General features: G+C 36.6%; 1 protein-coding gene across 4 annotated transcripts in view; it reads left to right on the forward strand.

The window, feature by feature from the left end:
• LOC111910015 (uncharacterized) overlaps positions 1–19,237 on the forward strand; it is a 45,075-nt gene that overhangs the window by 9,090 nt on the left and 16,748 nt on the right. For 2 of the 4 annotated variants that reach the window (XR_008224266.1, XR_008224280.1), the window contains exon 3: positions 46–287. The exons of the other annotated variants lie outside the window; for them this stretch is intronic. The gene's annotated coding sequence lies outside the window, so the exon portion shown is untranslated. Of the gene's footprint in view, positions 1–45; positions 288–19,237 lie in introns of those variants that run through there. 4 annotated transcript variants of the gene reach the window in all.

A 19,237-nucleotide genomic window follows, 5' to 3' on the forward strand; every position in this document is an offset into this window, starting at 1 on the left:
TTTTTTTTTTTCTCGTTTAAACCTTTTCCGGAAATATGCGGGTAGATGATGAGAGAGAACCATTGGATCATTGAAAAGTGGAAGAAAATCTTTTCAATGAGCTTTTGATCTTGTTAACATCTTTCCATTTGCTAAAATGTTGATGTATCAATTTCTTAAAATGAATAGAAAATTCCTTTTCTTTAAACTTTGCTAAGGTTTGGAAGTTATACGTTAATTGTTGTTAAGTCATTGTTGAGAAGACATTTGCTGTGAAATGAGCAATGTTGAATTTCGTTGACTGTTGACTCATGATGTTTGTTAGAAATATTTAGAGTTATTTCATCTTATTTCAGTGACAATCAAATACTAAAACATTTTCCAACAGTTTTTATCCAGTATTTGAGATTTTTAACAACAATGAAGCTGAATTAATGTCAACACATTTGAGCCCTAGTGGATCAACTAAGTTCTACATGAAATAAGCTCTTAAAGATTGAGCAAAGTCACTACTATGAAGAAACGTGAAGATTATATCCATAAGTATTTATTATGTTCTAGGCAACATTTCAACAAATAAAAATAGTTGATAGTATAAAAAACGGTAATAATAGAACTCATAATCACCCATCAGAATTATTGGTTCTCAAGCTTGCGTTAATAAAATTCAAGATAAACCATGCAAATAAAGTTATGGTATATGCTCTTCAAGATATATAGATAAAACCATAAATGATAAAATGTTATCACGAACATTCACATATCTTAAACTCTCAAAGGAAGATGCCATTTTCTCGACATCAAGTTATCGAATAGCGTTAATAAAATTCAAGATGAACCATGAGAATAAAGTTATGGTATATGCTCTTCAAGATATATAGATAAAACAATAAATGACAAAATGTTATCACGAAGATTCACATATCTTAAACTCTCAAAAGGAAGATGCCACATTCTCAACATCAAGTTATGGTATAGCGTTAATAAAATTCAAGATGAACCATGAGAATAAAGTTATGGTATATGCTCTTCAAGATATATAAGATAAAACCATAATTGATAAAATGTTATCATGGATTTGATGAACACATGGTCATGATATATGAAGAAAGATGCCATATTCTCATATCAAGTGGTCCATGAAATATCTAACATAAACATACGTAACGCTAAACCATTCAAGTTATCATACAAATCTTGGGATGGATTTGACAAAGTAGGTGTTAATTTTGTTGGTTGAAAAACTTGCAAACATGATACCAATTCAATTCATTGGTGAATTTGATGAACACATAGTCATGATATATGAAGAAAGTGTACTAAACCAATACATGATTTTTGGAATAATTTATTGGGTAAATGGCATAAAAAACACTCTTTTTACATAGAAATTCGATTTTGACACCGTGTTTTTTTTTTTTGTGTCAATTTTGACACTGTGTTTTCCAATTTGTTACAATTCTGACCACTTGACCGATTAACCAGGTTACATGCTGACGTGACATGATGACATGTCAGTTTTGATGACGTGGTATACAGACATGATATGCTGACGTGTCAAAACTGATTTTTTTCCACAAAAAACACTAAGTTTTCACATTTTTTTCGATTTTGACACTATGTTTAATTTTTTATTTCAATTTTGATACTATGTTTTTTTTGTTTCAATCGAATATCATTTATCAAATTTTGTTCAATTTTGTCTATTTTCCATTTGAAACCGTATAAATATATTTTTTTATTACATTTTAAACCGTATAAACATATTTTTTTCGTTTAAAACCACATTTTTATTTAAATACAAGGTGTTTTTTTTATTACATATCTATTTAACAGACAAACTTAATATAATAAGAATTACTTTTATTAGAACATTGAATTAAATGTAAGAAAAAAAACATCTTGTATTTAAATAAAAGTGTGGTTTTTAAACGAAAAAAATATGTTTATATGGTTTAAAATGTAATAAAAAAATATATTTATACGGTTTCAAATGGAAAATAGACAAAATTGAACAAAATTTGATAAATGATGTTCGATTGGAATAAAAAAAACATAGTGTCAAAATTGAAATAAAAAATTAAACTTAGTGTTAAAATCGAAAAAGGTGAAAACTTAGTGTTTTTTTTGGAAAAAAAAATCAATTTTGACACGTCATGTAACAGCCCAAAATCTCAAGTATTATTTAATTGCATTTTGGGGGTGTTTTAAAGGAGAGACTCGGCGAGTTGGAGCCAGACTCGCCGAGTGGGGTCTCAGCTTGGGTCGCGGGTTCGCGACTGGACTCGACGAGTCCAGGTATGGACTCGGCGAGTCGACGCTGTTCAGTGGAAAACCCTAGCCGTTCAGTTTGGGACGTATATAAGGGATCTTATGCCGTCATTGTTCGTCTTTTGGCCGATTGAGGAGAACCCTAATCGACTGTGGCATCTAGAGCAAGCTTGAAGGCCATTATTGACTTTGAAGGAATTGTGGTGCAAGAAGAGGAAGGATTTTGGCCAAAGGAAGATCAAGGGGATCGAGTTCTGAGGTTTGGGGACACAGAGAGTACGTTTTCAGGTTATGTTTCGGATCATTCCTGTTATTTTGATGTGTACACGAATTTAGGGTTTATGAAACCCATTTGGAGATTAGATGGATTGTTGTGTCGTTATCCAATGTTTATAACCTTGTATTAGGACCCTTAGAGGTCCAGAAGGTCCCATGTTTGTATATTCGGGAATATATGTATCTCAGGAAGCAGTTCGATCGACTGCATGGCGTGGACTCGCCGAGTCGGATGATCAGACTCGGCGAGTAGCTTGAAGATTTACTGGGACTCGCCGAGTTTGTTCTTCAGACTCGGCGAGTAGAGTCGGGGTGGCCCCGCGATTCTTCCAGGAGTAACTCGTCGAGTCAAAGAGGATACTCGACGAGTAGAAGGGGACTCTTAGAGGATTGAAGGACGACCAGACTCGCCGAGTCGCCAGGGAACTCGCCGAGTCCAGTCGAGCTGACAATGGGCTGTTGACCAGAGTGGACCGGTGTGATTTCTTAGGGTCAGTTAACGTGGAAGATAGAAGTATTACTAAGGGATATATGGTGTTACAGGGAGCTTGTAGCTCGGAGGATCAAGTGCAAGGGATTTCAGGAGTTGCTATCTTCCAGTGTCCGCGAGGTGAGTCTTCTCACTATACTTTACCCGGAAGGGTTTGATTGAGAGACCGGAAGGTCGTATGTGTTATATTTATGCTATGGCTAGAGAGGTAGATGCTTTATATGTGATGTATGCTTATATGATGTATACTTATACGGGCCGGAAGGCGAGACTTCATGTGATAGGAAGAACGGTATGATGTATGACTTATGTGTTATGTGCGTTATGTTACATGTGTTATGTTTATACTGTTATGGGCCGGAAGGCGATTATGTTACGGGCCGGAAGGCAATATTATGTGGATCGAAAGGTCCGGGCCAGAAGGCAATGTTATGTGGACCGAAAGGTCCGGGCCGGAAGGCGTATGTGCGTAAGGTATATTGGGGAACTCACTAAGCTTCGTGCTTACAGTATTTATGTTATGTTGTTTCAGGTTCTTTCAGTAACGCGGAATGGCATCGGCTCGATTGTACACACCGAGGAAAGAGTTGTATTTTGGAGGATCCTGGTTGTCTATTCAAATGAAAATGGAACTATGTTTTGTAATTCGAATATGAATAAGATCATAAACAAGTGTTTTAAAATTTAAATTGATTATTTAAATGAAAAATTTTGTTTTTGGAATTCACGGTGTTACAAATTGGTATCAGAGCCTTGGTTTGAGGGATTCGGACGCGCCTACAGGTGAGTCTGGACTCAAACTGAGGAATTAAGAAAAGGTTTTCAAATAAATAGTTTTCTAAAAGTGAATAAGAGTTCAAAGAGAAAGCAAGAAAGAGCAGTGTGTACAATCAGCCAGAGCCAAACGGTGATTTCCCAAAATACCCTTACTTTTGTATTATGAAATATCTATTATGCACTTTATGAGACATTATTGCATGCTAGAGACAGGCTAGGTATTTCACATCTTAGGACTATAGTGGCCTGATTTGTGATGCCTTAGTCTAGGGTTTGCTGTTATATGTGCGTTATGCTCTTGTGTGTATGTGATGAGTGAGGGTATCTAGTTAGAACGCACGAGGGGTAGAGCTACAGAGTACAGTGGTACTTCTGAGGATGAGCCGAGAAGGTGGAGCTATCACAGCTAAGGAGTCCTATGTATGCTTCGATGCTCGAATGCTGCTTGCTTCGTGCTTTGTGGAGTTCTCGATGATGGGAGACAGCTACTAAGTGAGTATGACGATACTCAGGAGGTAGATGTTTGGCATCATCAGGAGCTCTTCAGCAGCTGATAGCAAAGAAGTGGGAGGACGGCGGAATGGGCTAGAGATTAAACCTAGCCAAGATGGGTGCGCGGGTAGAGTAGAGGATTTCGCTGGGGAGCGAGCATGTAAGATGGGATTGGTGAAAAAGAGCAGGTCGATCAGCTACTTAGGAACTCTGGGATGGTCCGTGTGGAAGGTATGGGTAGATGTGGCAGGTAGTATGGGCCCGTACTACTGAAAGCAGAGGACCCATACTTGATACAGGGAGCATCCTAAAGGTCCTAAGGAACAGATTGAGGGGTGATGTTATGGTTCGGATACCATACATCGGAGCGGATACAGAGTGATGTTATGGTCCGGGCACCATACATCGGAACAGATTGAGATAGATGTTGTGGTCCGAGTGCTATACGTTGGAGCAGCTTGGGGAGTGGTGCTATGGTTCAGGTACCATACACCGAAGCATGTTGAGGAGGGATGTCATGGGATGAGTACCATGGTTTGTAGTGGATGATGCTTGTGGCTATCTTGTTACCCGGTTATGACCGATGAGGTAGAGTTTGGACGCTATGGGTTTCAAGCCTGTAGACCATGATTGAGTACGGAGAGGCGTTCTTCGAGGGGAAAAGCGAGTGCCTATCAGAGTATTTTGGTAAGAGTCAAAACAGGGGAAAATTTCAGTTGAGTTGAGCAATCAGACGACAGAGGAGAGGTCACCTTTTGGGTGAGTAGTGTCATTTATGCTCGTGTGCAAGACGCGAGAGGTCGGGTGTTTCAGTTCCGGATTTGGGAGTACACCCTGCAGGTAGTTATCGATAATGACTTTCCTCAGAGCATCAGGTAGCGGGTGTACCGCGAGACAGAGATTTACCGTGAACAGACAGTCAGTTGGGGCTGAGGTAGCCGAGAACCACACCACACCTAATTGAGAATAATAGGTTGGGTTATAGTGGTAGCAGTGAAGAGTTCAGACGAGTTTTGCAGTGCGGAGAGTTGTCGTCTATGTTGAGAGTAAGTCCCTGTTCTTGTGACAAATCCGGCGTTGGATACGGATTGATGAGTTGAGATGAGAGGAACGATGATGCTGCGGTGCATTCTTCTGGCCAGATATGTTATCGAGCAGTGCAGGTGCTTAGTATTAGATCAGTATGGGATTTGGAACGATTAGAGGCAGCCGTGATGAGAAGTTCTTGAAGAGTTAGCTAGAGGTTCAGAGTATAGGGGATTGATTGACTTCATAAAGGGAGGGACTATCGGGTGTTGCACAGCACCTTTCTGGGGCAGGTACGATTTCATTGGTGAAAGATAGTCGTGGGTTGATTGTATACTAATTGGTGTTGGTCGAACCCTAGTGGGGGAGAACCGGGTGCAGTATGTAAGAAAGCAAGAATTGTCAGGAGTAGTAATAAGTGGAGTATAGAGATGCAGTAGGGAAGCATGAGACCATAGGTGTCGATGATCGAGTAAAAAGGGGTTACATCGGAGCTTGCGGGTCTGGTGGTGCATGCCGCAAGTGCGGAAAGGAGGGGCACTGTGCACGGGATGGTTGGCAGTCAGTGCCAATTCGGGATTTGAGGAGGACAGGATGGAGCAGAGCCCCAGAGGGCTCAGGGTCGTGGTTATCTGCGTGCGACAGAGGGAGACGGAGCAGTGCCGGAGACAGCTGCGGGTATGATGTTTCAGGATGTCTTAATTGTCTTGCATTGATTTGGCGTATTGTCTGTGCTGGTATCTTGTATGGATTTCGTTGCGGTATTCGTTGTTTCGCGGGTCTGGCATGGTGATGGATTGGTGTTTCAGGTTTTCGCTTTGGCATTCGTTGTTCCCTGATGATTGAGTATGGTTATAATTGGTGTTTTAGTGTCAGTAGTCTTGTGCGGTTTTCGATGTGGTGTTCATCCCTTGGGCAGATTGTGGATTTGGTTATGGGTTATTGTTGCGGATTCCTTTGGTTATCGTCCGTGGGGGTTGTTAGGGGAGATGCGGCACTGGGTTGATTGTCGGGTAGCATCTACAGTCGTGGAGTGGATGATTGAAGGACTAGATTCTTGTGAGCGGGTTGATCAGGGAGGATGTGTGTTTTGCTGAAGGTTGCTTGTGCTTGTGGGAAGCAGTCAGTGTGTAATCGTTCTCTTTGTACAGGATTGTTCTGTAAGGTCGTTAATGACGATCGGTGGCAGTTAGTCAGTGTTTTAGTGGGGGAGAATTAGAAAATTCTCCGGGAGATCGATGAGTATGTGAGGGTGCTTAGCTGTTGGGATTCAGCAGTGGTTGTCAGCGCAGAGTATAGGCCGACGAGAGTGAGCGTCGGGTATGCGGGGCGGGATACAGACCTAGGGCATTCTATTGTGGAGACCTGAGAGAAGGTCAGGATCAAGCTTGAGTAAGTGACCGGGGCTATGTGATCAGAGTATTGGTATGTTTGAGATACGTGATGGGTTGTACTGCATTAATCCCACGGGATTATGTTGTGCATGTTTCTAGAGCTGGAACTGGAAGGTTCCAGAGTTAGAACCTGAGGGTTCGTAGAGTTGGGTGTACGGACCCACAGAGATATAGCCTCGAGTGGCTAGTATGTGTTATGAGAGTCGGTCCAGTCATGCTGGAGACTCTGTTGGTATTGCTGGATCAGTTGAGATTGCGGATGGTGCATGTGCAGTGTGATTACATTGGAAGGTCGGGCCCTGGGGTTAGTGATCTTGTTTAGCTGAGGCAGTGATCTTAATGAGTGGAGAGAGTGCATGAGATTGAGAGCCCTGCAATGAGAACCAGAGTATGGGGATAGCGGTTATGCAAAAAGGGTGGTGTCGCTTGGGGCGAGCACCGTGGCACCGGTTGGAGTGGCATTATGGCCAAGAGGGTTCCTTGGAAAAAGGAAAAGAGGAAGGTGTGTAACTCCGAAGGGGTGCAAGTTCACGAAAGTGAAAGCTGCAGAGCAGAGTTATGATTAGAGTATTTCAAGTATGGTTTCGAGCATCGTGTTTGCGGCAACGAAGTAGGAACCCATCCGGGTTGGGATGACTGACGAGACTCAGAAAGGATGCAAGGGAATAGAGAATCTTGAATTCTCAGTGTGATTCTGATCAGGGTATGGGACGGATATTAGCGGTTCGTCTTGGGAGATGTTCGAGGATATCATCAGTGAATCGGGTTTTTCAACCTGCGAGTGTTGGGACTAGTTCAGTATGTGTATGTGATGGCAAGAGGGAACTTGTGAGAGTTGATCCGAGAGGGAGAATGGATCTCTCAGTCGGTCCAGAATGGGCAAAGTGGGCTATGGATCGGGGATCCGGTGGTTCAGGGTTTCCTAACCCTTATGGGTTGAGTGATCGTTGAGATTTGGAGCAGAGTGCATCTTGGGTGATTTCCGATTACAGAGAGTGATGAGCAGTTCAGAGCTTGTACTTTAGTTGACAAGGCAGACTCAGCAGGTTAAAGAGAGTTAGTGATCGTCTAGAGTTAACAGGAAAGTTATGCAGGCAGACGCCGTTACGAGCATGTGATTCCGGTCGGCGACCTCGTATTTCTGTCGGGGTGTTTCAATTTAGGAAGAGGGGTAAATGGGGGGCCCCGGTATGTTGGGTCTTTTCGTGAAGGTATGAAGGTAGGAAGGGTGACCTATCGTTGGAGCTGTCAACGGAATTGGGACGGATCCATGACGCTTGTATGTATCGCAATTGAAGAGGTGTATAGCGGATGAGTCAACAGTGGTTCTACTTGAGAACGATTAGGTGGATGCGAGCCTGTGTTACCCGAGAGGCCAGTGGCCGTCGGAGATCGGAAGATCAAGGTTCTGAGGAACAAGGAGGTACCTCTGGTATTGGTTCAGTAGCGGCCTCGGGAGAGATCGGTAGTGTCTAGGGAAGCCGAAACGTGAGATGCGGGAGCAGCAGCCAGAACTATTATCAGAGTGAGACTTCGAGGGCGAAGTCTAATTCTAGTGGGGGAGAATTGTAACAGCCCAAAATCTCAAGTATTATTTAATTGCATTTTGGGGGTGTTTTAAAGGAGAGACTCGGCGAGTTGGAGCCAGACTCGCCGAGTGGGGTCTCAGCTTGGGTCGCGGGTTCGCGACTGGACTCGACGAGTCCAGGTATGGACTCGGCGAGTCCAGGTATGGACTCGGCGAGTCGACGCTGTTCAGTGGAAAACCCTAGCCGTTCAGTTTGGGACGTATATAAGGGATCTTATGCCGTCATTGTTCGTCTTTTGGCCGATTGAGGAGAACCCTAATCGACTGTGGCATCTAGAGCAAGCTTGAAGGCCATTATTGACTTTGAAGGAATTGTGGTGCAAGAAGAGGAAGGATTTTGGCCAAAGGAAGATCAAGGGGATCGAGTTCTGAGGTTTGGGGACACAGAGAGTACGTTTTCAGGTTATGTTTCGGATCATTCCTGTTATTTTGATGTGTACACGAATTTAGGGTTTATGAAACCCATTTGGAGATTAGATGGATTGTTGTGTCGTTATCCAATGTTTATAACCTTGTATTAGGACCCTTAGAGGTCCAGAAGGTCCCATGTTTGTATATTCGGGAATATATGTATCTCAGGAAGCAGTTCGATCGACTGCATGGCGTGGACTCGCCGAGTCGGATGATCAGACTCGGCGAGTAGCTTGAAGATTTACTGGGACTCGCCGAGTTTGTTCTTCAGACTCGGCGAGTAGAGTCGGGGTGGCCCCGCGATTCTTCCAGGAGTAACTCGTCGAGTCAAAGAGGATACTCGACGAGTAGAAGGGGACTCTTAGAGGATTGAAGGACGACCAGACTCGCCGAGTCGCCAGGGAACTCGCCGAGTCCAGTCGAGCTGACAATGGGCTGTTGACCAGAGTGGACCGGTGTGATTTCTTAGGGTCAGTTAACGTGGAAGATAGAAGTATTACTAAGGGATATATGGTGTTACAGGGAGCTTGTAGCTCGGAGGATCAAGTGCAAGGGATTTCAGGAGTTGCTATCTTCCAGTGTCCGCGAGGTGAGTCTTCTCACTATACTTTACCCGGAAGGGTTTGATTGAGAGACCGGAAGGTCGTATGTGTTATATTTATGCTATGGCTAGAGAGGTAGATGCTTTATATGTGATGTATGCTTATATGATGTATACTTATACGGGCCGGAAGGCGAGACTTCATGTGATAGGAAGAACGGTATGATGTATGACTTATGTGTTATGTGCGTTATGTTACATGTGTTATGTTTATACTGTTATGGGCCGGAAGGCGATTATGTTACGGGCCGGAAGGCAATATTATGTGGATCGAAAGGTCCGGGCCGGAAGGCAATGTTATGTGGACCGAAAGGTCCGGCCGGAAGGCGTATGTGCGTAAGGTATATTGGGGAACTCACTAAGCTTCGTGCTTACAGTATTTATGTTATGTTGTTTCAGGTTCTTTCAGTAACGCGGAATGGCATCGGCTCGATTGTACACACCGAGGAAAGAGTTGTATTTTGGAGGATCCTGGTTGTCTATTCAAATGAAAATGGAACTATGTTTTGTAATTCGAATATGAATAAGATCATAAACAAGTGTTTTAAAATTTAAATTGATTATTTAAATGAAAAATTTTGTTTTTGGAATTCACGGTGTTACACGTCAGCATATCATGTCAGCATATCACGTCATCAAAAACTGACATGTCATTATGCCACGTCAGCATGTAACCTGGTTAACCGGTCGAGTGGTCAGAATTGTAACAAATTGGAAAACACAGTGTCAAAATTGACACAAAAAAAACACGGTGTCAAAATCGAATTTGTGTGTAAAAAGAGTGTTTTTTGTGACATTTACCATAATTTATTTATTGAATCTATTTGTTACTATCTAAATCATTTTTATATACTAAAATTTCTTGTTTTTTTAGGTATTTTATGATTTTCTTGCCACTCATGGAATCAATGATTATAAATGGTAAATAAGTGAATATATTTTTCAAGGATTAAGACCCTTTGATAGAAGCTATTCTACTTGTCTTCCTAACTACAAGAGGGGTGTTCGTTTGGATGAATTGGTTTGATCCGATCCAATCAAGTGAATCCAAATTGATTTCGGTTTTCAAAACATGGATCTAAATAGTCGAAACTAAATTTAAATCCAATCCAATCCGATCCAATTATAATTGGGTTGGATCGGTTTTTATAATTCGGTTTTCAAAAACTGAAACATTTTAAAACGACAAATATTTATAATATTACTAAACTTTACACAAGAAGCAAAAACAAATTACTTAGTTATGATTTGAAATTTATAAACAACTAATAAGAAGATATATTATAGTTAAATATTTTATAGATAGAAAACTTTTGAGTGAAAATGCATATTAATGTTTTTTTATCGGGTGAAACGTTCCTATTTGAAAAAATAAATTACAAAATTATTAAAAAACTATAGATATATATATTATAAATAGATAAATAATAAATGTTTATTCGGTTTTTTTGAACTATTCGGTTCTTATTTTATAAACCAAAACCAATCCAAAATCCAAAATAATAATTCGGTTTTGTTGAAAACCAATCCAAAAATCCGAATATCCGAACCAAATAGTCCAATCCAAATTGTCCAATTGGATAATTCGGTTTTATCCGAATAGTGAACAGTCCTACAAAACATCGTGTATGTGGCATATAAGCGAGATATTTACTGCTGAGGTAAATACATATATGATATATGATGATTTTGTTATATCGAATCATTTGTTTATTTTGATTCATTTTCCCGAATCAAAATCTGTTTTATTCTAAATTTTCTTAATATTCCATCACAGCTTCACTCTAATCTGACAAAGTCTAGTATTAAATCATTTAAATAGTTTAATTTGGAATCAAATGGTAGATATTAATATTGTTTTGAGAAAGAAGGGAGGTTGATCATGGATAAATTGATGTTAGGCAACAAATGATTTAATTAATTTTTTGTCACTCGTGAAAAACGGATTATGCAAATTATAGAGATTGGGCGATTTCAATTTGCAACTTTGATGAAGTGGATTGGGTTTCGGGTTGGGTCGGTTTTTATACATATACCCAAATTGCATAACACAGAGGAGCTAAGAAAAAAAAAGCAACCAAACCACTCCACTTTTGTAAGCAAACGTGGAACTGAGAAGAAAGAAGAAAGAGTAAGTGGACAGATAAAATCAATGAACAATGATAATCAATTTGATTAATAGAAGCTTATGTTTATCGTAAAAAATGTGCCATCTAAGAGAAAATTAAAATTCTTAATATATCAATTTTTTTTTTAATTTTTAATTATTATTATTATCTTTTGTATTTGAACGATTTAGGGTGACACGATTATTCTTATAGAACAGATTATCATAGAGTACTGTGGTATGTCATATGCGTTTGAGGTATATATTTAATTAGATATATGCTATTACATGTTATGTGTTTGTCTACAAGGTTCTTTTTCTTTTATATATTTTTGTTGTAAGTCTTTATCAATCATTTCATTCTTATTTAATCTTATTTAATCTTACTCTTAGCTTATTCTAACATCGCACACATAAAATATGTTTGAGCATTATTTTCATGTTCATCAAGTCTTTCAAAAAGATGTTTCCAATTGTTATATCTGTTATCTGCTAAAGAAATTTGATTATTATTAAATAGGTTCAAATAATTTAAAACAAAAACAATACACTTTATCTACTCGTTTAGAACAAACTAACCGAACACTTATTTCACAATTACATAGTTTTTTAGTGTAGGTATCATAAGAAAAATGTCTAGATAAACTATTTTTAGGAAACACAAGAATACATTCTCTAATTGATCATTTTTCAACTAATTTTTCTTTTACTCTATTGTCAATATTATCCCACTTACGTAGATCATAAATATTTAAAGGAAGAACAAATTTATGATCATTTTCATTAATATCATTTTCATTACTAGTATTATTTTCATTATCATTTTCATTTTCATTAGTGAAATTTTATTTCATTATCATTAGTTTTATTTTCATTCTCTATCATTGACATTATTTTCATTATCATTTTCAATTTCATTCTCATTATTGTTATTTTCATTCTAATTAATGACATTATTTTCATTACCAATTTCATTCTCATTAGTAACATTATTTTCATTATCATTGTGGCTATTTTCTTTCTCTTTTGTGATATTTTCATGTTCAATTGAAGCATTAGCATGATCTATTTATTTATTTTAAATATATTTTTATAAAGACAAAACTACAAAAATGGTCCCTGTGGTATGCATTTTTTTGAGGTTTTAATCCAAACCATGTCTTTTTTGGCTTCGTGGTCCTTTTGACATAGTTTCATTGTGTTTTTGGTCCCTCCGAATTGTGAAATGACTGTAATACCCTTGGGGTATTTATTTTCCATTTTTATTTCATTTCTTTTTAAATATAATACTATTTTATTTATTTTAATAATTAAACAAATAAGAATGGGACCCACCTCTTTCTCTCTCTCTCTCTCTCTCTCTCTCTCTCTCCACTGAGACTACTCCCAAGCTCCAAGTTCTTCTACTTGAACAAGATTTGAGTTATGAATAATACCTAATTACTTCCTTATCATAACCCATAAAAAGATTTTCCACCTCTAACAAAACCTAGAAACTAACTTCATGTTCAAATTCAACACACACATGCATACACCTGTAAAAATGGAACCCATATCGATGGTGATGGTGGTGACTTGCGATGTTTTAGTTTTTCATCTTCCCCATCTCTAGATTTCAGTTCCTATTTCAACATCCCCATATGAGAGCTAGTCTAATTTTAATTTTGTTTTCAACGACAAGGAGGTGGTGTAGGGCTCTCGAAAAAAAACGAAGGCCCCTGAATCGGAGACGATGTATTTGATTTCTTACCACTACCACAATTAATTGACCATAAATCGATCTTAAACTTTCACCATTTGTTCACTCAATGTCGATTCAGCCAATACGATACCAACGGAGGAGAAGTCAAGGATAAGTTTGAATCTATAGCCAACTCCATCTTGTTTCTTGAACAAGGATCAGAAACCCAGAAATTGTTTCAAAAACCTAGAAATTCTGGTAACCAAATACAAATAAATGATGTGCGTATTCGATCTCGAAAAATAAGAAGCAAACACTAGAGAAATAAAGGAATAAAGCTTGCTCCGGTGGTGGCTGAGAAATCTTGAGGAAGAGAGGGGCAGCCAATCTCTGACGAGCCCTCCTTGGTTCTTTTTCCTTGGCGCTAGTAGCAACACACGAAGGGGGAGGAGACGATCTTTAGGGGTGTTTGGGTGGTGTTGCTCAGCCGGAGGATGAAGGAGAAGGAAGCCTCGGTGGCCGACAACCTCTTCCCCGGTGGTGAAGAAAAACGGGAAGGCATGACTGAAGGAAGGAAGTGAGAGAGAGAGAGAGAGAGAGAGGACAGGCGGGTCCCATTTGATTTGATTTAACATTTATATTTAAATAAAAGAAAAAAATAATTAAGTAAATGGAAAAAACAAATTAAAAGGGAAAAATCGTCTTTTCAAGTTTATCGGGGACCAGTTTTACAATGAAACTAACCCAAAAGGACCACGAATCCAAAAAGTCCGTGGTTTGGACCAAAACCCCAAAAAAATGAATACCACAGGACCATTTTTGCAATTTTGTCTTTTATAAATTTATGCATGGTTCTTTTTAAGCTTGTACTTTTTATTCTCTTTTTTTGTTTCTTTTTCTTTTTTACTTCTTATAGTTATTATATGTGGACTTTTTAGTTAAATAAAACAATGATATGAAAAAACAATGGTAGGCTCTTGTCAAGTTGCTTCCTTTTTTTTTTTTTTTTTTTTTTTAATTTCAACTAGATTATGACCCGCGTAAAACACGGGTAACATATAAAAATACATATAAAAGTATAAAAAGTTGGCACAATAATTAAATAGAAAGTAACAGAAATAGAATTAGTTTTATTGGTAACATTGAAAAAAACAATGAAATGCTTGAATATCTATAACCGATGAAGGACCTCTTTGTAAACAACGTTTTTTGTTTTATTAGTTGGACGACCTTGTCACATATGAGTACATTCAATACGATATATTTTTAATTTATACTCTTCTTAAGTTCGGGAACCAATGTCAGTTGTCTTTTTTCTTTCTTGTTGATGTATCATTTAATGCAATGCAAATTGGTGCTACATTTGGAGCTTTTAGTGCTATTAGTCGATTTATGAATGATCTTCTAGTAAGTTCATGTTTTTTTCAAAAAAAATTACAACTTTTTATATTTTCTTCGAGTTAATGTTTTATTGATTTGTAATAATAATAATATGATTGGTGTAGGAGAGTCCTTAAACACTTGTGAGAATTACATTTGACTCATTGTAACATGTTATTTTTTAAAAAAAAAAAAATTAACCTTTCAAAAAGAATTATTCCTTCAAGCTCTTTTGCATTTTTTATTGCAGCCATTGATTTTCTTAGTTCCAGACATATATGATGTTTACACTCCTCTCCCCTTTGATGTTATTGTTCCACTTTCTAAGGTGATGAAGTTACCAAAGACTGGTGTTGATGATCATTGGACATAATCAAATAACATAAATGCTTTTTTTGTACCAATAAGTTGGCATAAAACTCAACAGTTCTTGAATATAGGAAGAGTCTACTCTTCAAAATTGAAATTGGAAACTATAATAAGGAACAAGTTCGTGTAGATGTGCAGTCCATAATCAAATCCAACCGTCTGAGTATACCTGAAAGGCTAATTTTCTAATGGAGAGCATGACAAAATCACCGATGAGAAATTTATTTGGTGGTGAGTTAAAAAGCTTTTTGAATTTCAAATTCCTATGAGGTGACTTCATATTGAGCTCTCAAGAAGTTAGAATAATTCGTATAGATGTGCAGTCCATAATCAATACTCTTATAATGCAAAAGTTAAAAGATTTTACAAAAAAATGAAAATAAAACGCCCTAAAAAAGAAGTGTAAAATGGTCATTTACCAAACTTTAGATGACTGCAAAAAAAAAAAGAAAAAAAGAAACGCTCTTTGTTCATACTTACTTCACACATACATCATTTTAATAATGAAAATGTCAATTTACCTATAAGGAAATTAAAAATAAATAAATAAGCCAAACCTGAGATCCTTTTTGACAACGTATGCATTCGATTTAACTATATTGGATCTTGGAAAGCAAATATATTGGTTAATGCAAGTGAAGGATATGGAATTGATTTTCCAACATCCATTTTTGGGTTACATCCACTTTCATATCCTTTTTACACATACTTCGGCTCTCATCATGTGTGATTCTTGCTTCTGTTAAAAAATACAAAGTTATACAATAATACAACCATATAAATCAGATAAGAATTGCACTTTTAGAAAACATGCATATTATGGAATAAGGTTAGAACACGTTTGGTCTTCAAATGTATGAATCTTAAGAATGACCTAACTACAAAGATTCCCAAGTATAGTGTCTCACGGTTGGTTTTTTATTCCAGTGAAAGGGATTGTATCCCATTACCTCGATGATATATTATCTAAGAAAGTAAGAAATAAGGCCAAATGGAACTTGATGGCAAAGCACCATTCTTTCGTTGGTTATACTGGAAAATATATAAATTTTATAAATTCTTAGAAGTGGATATATTTTGTTTTGATAATCAACCTTCTATACATAAAAATCCCAAATCTTCCCGATAATAAACTTTGATAGTACATAGTCATTACATTTTTTTTTTGTCTCAATAGCTTAAGCATCTAATAACGGCTTAAGGATATGAATGTAAACTAAAGAACTACATACAATACATACCTAATAACCTCAAATGCTCCATAGCTTCAAATATTTTTCTCACACTTCTTATCTCAACTTTTACATATTGACGACATGTCTCCAATGGGTTGAAACGCTTCAAGACTTATGAAATTGTTCATAATCTGTAATGATAACATAATACTTTTTAATCTTAATCCAAATATAAATTCTATTCGAGTACTTAAAAAACTACATTATGGTGTCCCTGCTTTACAGTATTAGAAAATTAAATAAAAAAAAATCATACATTTTTTGCAACTTTTTCATAAATTGCATGAAAAGATCTATCAATCTTTTTCTGGTCAAGGATTTAATCTCCCTCATCATACCAAAATCATAGTATATTAATGATTCATGATTAATTATTCATCCGAGCCAATTTCAAGGTTTCTAAGATGAGGATCAACATGAAAGAAACCGTTTGGTATCTACATAAAATAGGAAAAATATATTAAAAATACAGTAAAAAATAAAAGCATTTTTTATTTTTTTTTAAGGAGTGTGTTCATCTGAGTGTTGGGCTTCTTATTTTGGGAGTTTTTCGATACTCTTTTTTGGTCCAAAAGAAAAGTTTCATTTTATTTTAGAGGCAAAATTATAAAATTATTTGACCACTTCTATTTTTTATGATCGTACAGATAAATATTGACCACTTTTTTATATTATTTTATCAACTACTCAATCAATTTGAACTCTAGATAACTCACCTAATATCTTTTAACGACAACTTCTTTGTCTATTCTATTGTTTTCTACAACTAAAAGCAAATACAAAAAAAAAGATATATTTAACTATCATATTACTTGTTCCATCACTAACAACAAAAAAAATCTAGCAAGAAACATATTTGAAGATTGAATTGCTACCGGATGCAAATCGACTCCTTTTTTATTCCATTTTTTGTCTATCTTCATCTGCTGATACCATAAAAAAAATGGTATTTGCAAGATGGTGTTAGATGTTCTTGAGGTACTGAGTGAATGTCAGTTGACATCAAGAACACAATTGTGTTCAACAAAAACCCAAAATCAACATCAAGATAGCCCTGAAGAAAAAAGTAAGCACATTAAAGTTATATATATATATATATATATATATATATATATATATATATATATATATAAAACAGAAAATGGTGAAAAAATGAGGGAAAAGAAGAAAACAGTAACAAAAATCGTATAAAATGCAAAGCAAGAGGTTGGAGTGGTGTAGAAAACAAACCTATGAATAAATAAAAAAGACGAATGCGTTAACTGTGTGTATGTCGTCTTTCTAGTTTCGACAACATATAGAAAGAGGGAGGCGAAGAAGGAGCGGCGATTCCCTTAATTCCCGAAAGCAAGGGTAGAAATTAGGTTTTTTTCATCAAAATTGAGAAATAAAGACCCGAAATCGAAACATAACAAATCAATTATAAGTCGTTGTGCGGAGAAACAAATAACTGACCGGAAGAATGAGAGCCCTAAGGTGAAATGCAAGAAATATGAAGAAAGGGAAGCAGACGAAATAGATGAGTGCTTGCGGTTGTGATCATAATATGAAAGGGATTCGAGGTTACATAAGGAGGAATCAAAGAGATAAAATTATGGATTGTCTGCGCATAGAGACATGGCAAGAGAAATTGTATCTGGATTCGAGGTCGTAGAAGGGAGAATAGATTGAATCGTTGTGAAAGAAGATGTACGCATCATTGAAATTAGTGGGAGAATCTTTCTTCTGTATTTTCCAGCACCATTGATCTTCATATTTTCTTCCCTGCAATAAATTGAAAATAAAATAATGACTGTGTTAGCGATTTTCAAACCAGAACAAAAGAAACGGGTAATGAGAGATGGGGTTGACCAAATGATGATGTCATTAATAAATTTCCTAATTTTAAAAATAATTTTATTTTTGGTGAGATTTAATTGTCATTAATAGATTTCCTAGTTTTAAAAATAATTTTATTTTTGGTAAGATTTATTTGTCATTAATAGATTTCCTAATTTTAAAAATAATTTTATTTTTGGTTAGATTTAATTGTAATTAATAGATTTCCTAATGTTAAAAGTAATTGTCATTAATAGATTTCGAAAAATTGATGGACCAAAAAAAAAGGTTGACCAAATGATGATATCAACATAACGATCTAATGGTAGAAAATATATAAATAAAACACAATCAATGACCCTGATTGTTGAAAGTGATGTCACAAAGTTTCTCTTTTAATAATATTTAAAGATTACCTAAACTCATTACACATAGAAACATACACATTACTCGCGGATATGAAGAATAATCAAAAATATAAATTGAAGACTTGTTGTTAAGAGAAATCGAAAAAAAACACTTTTTGGTCTTGTAAAAGTACACTCTTGGGTCTGATTCAATCATCGGAAATTTGAAATCAAATTATCAAGGTTCAAAAATAGATTTTGGGGTATGATAGAATAAACAAAGAAATCGGTTTGGGCTTATTCAGATAAAATAGAAGAAATCAAATTCAGAATATAAAAAAATAGATAAAGTAAAGCAATTAGAAAATCAAAATTTGATATCTTATTAGATGTTATTGCTTCTAAGCTTCTTAATGGATGATGGCTCACACACTCAATGGCACTGGAAGTCTGGAACCAATTTCAGAAGAATAAAAATGAAACTCGATGAAGATGATGGACAATGGATCGATATTACTGATTTGGGAGTGTAGAAAAATCATAAAATTAAAACTCGTTCTCCTTTAATGCCAAGAGAGAGAAGGGGGACAGTTCAATGCTCGATGGTATTGAAAACTTAAAAACCGTTAGTCCTCTTCTGATTTCTTTGTTATTTTAGCATAATTGGGCAATTTTAGGGCCCTATGTTATTGTCCAACCTGCCCCCACTTATTGGGTTTGGCCTACATATTGATAGTCTCTACCTAAGCATGCATCCGAATAGCCGAATGAGATGATTGAGGTACCCCGATCATTACCAAACACCATTGTTGGCACTTGAAGAGAACTGTAATCGAGATTTAGAAAGCAATCATGATTATATGAATGAAAAGTAAGAACACAAGAAGTAAATATTAACCAGATCTTATATTGATGAAGAAACTGATTACATACTTAAGCAAAGAGAACATGCGAATGATTAATGAATCATTCGTGTATTCGATCCCTCTACTTCT

This window comes from Lactuca sativa, chromosome 1, assembly GCF_002870075.4.
Source record: "Lactuca sativa cultivar Salinas chromosome 1, Lsat_Salinas_v11, whole genome shotgun sequence".
NCBI lineage: Eukaryota > Viridiplantae > Streptophyta > Magnoliopsida > Asterales > Asteraceae > Lactuca > Lactuca sativa.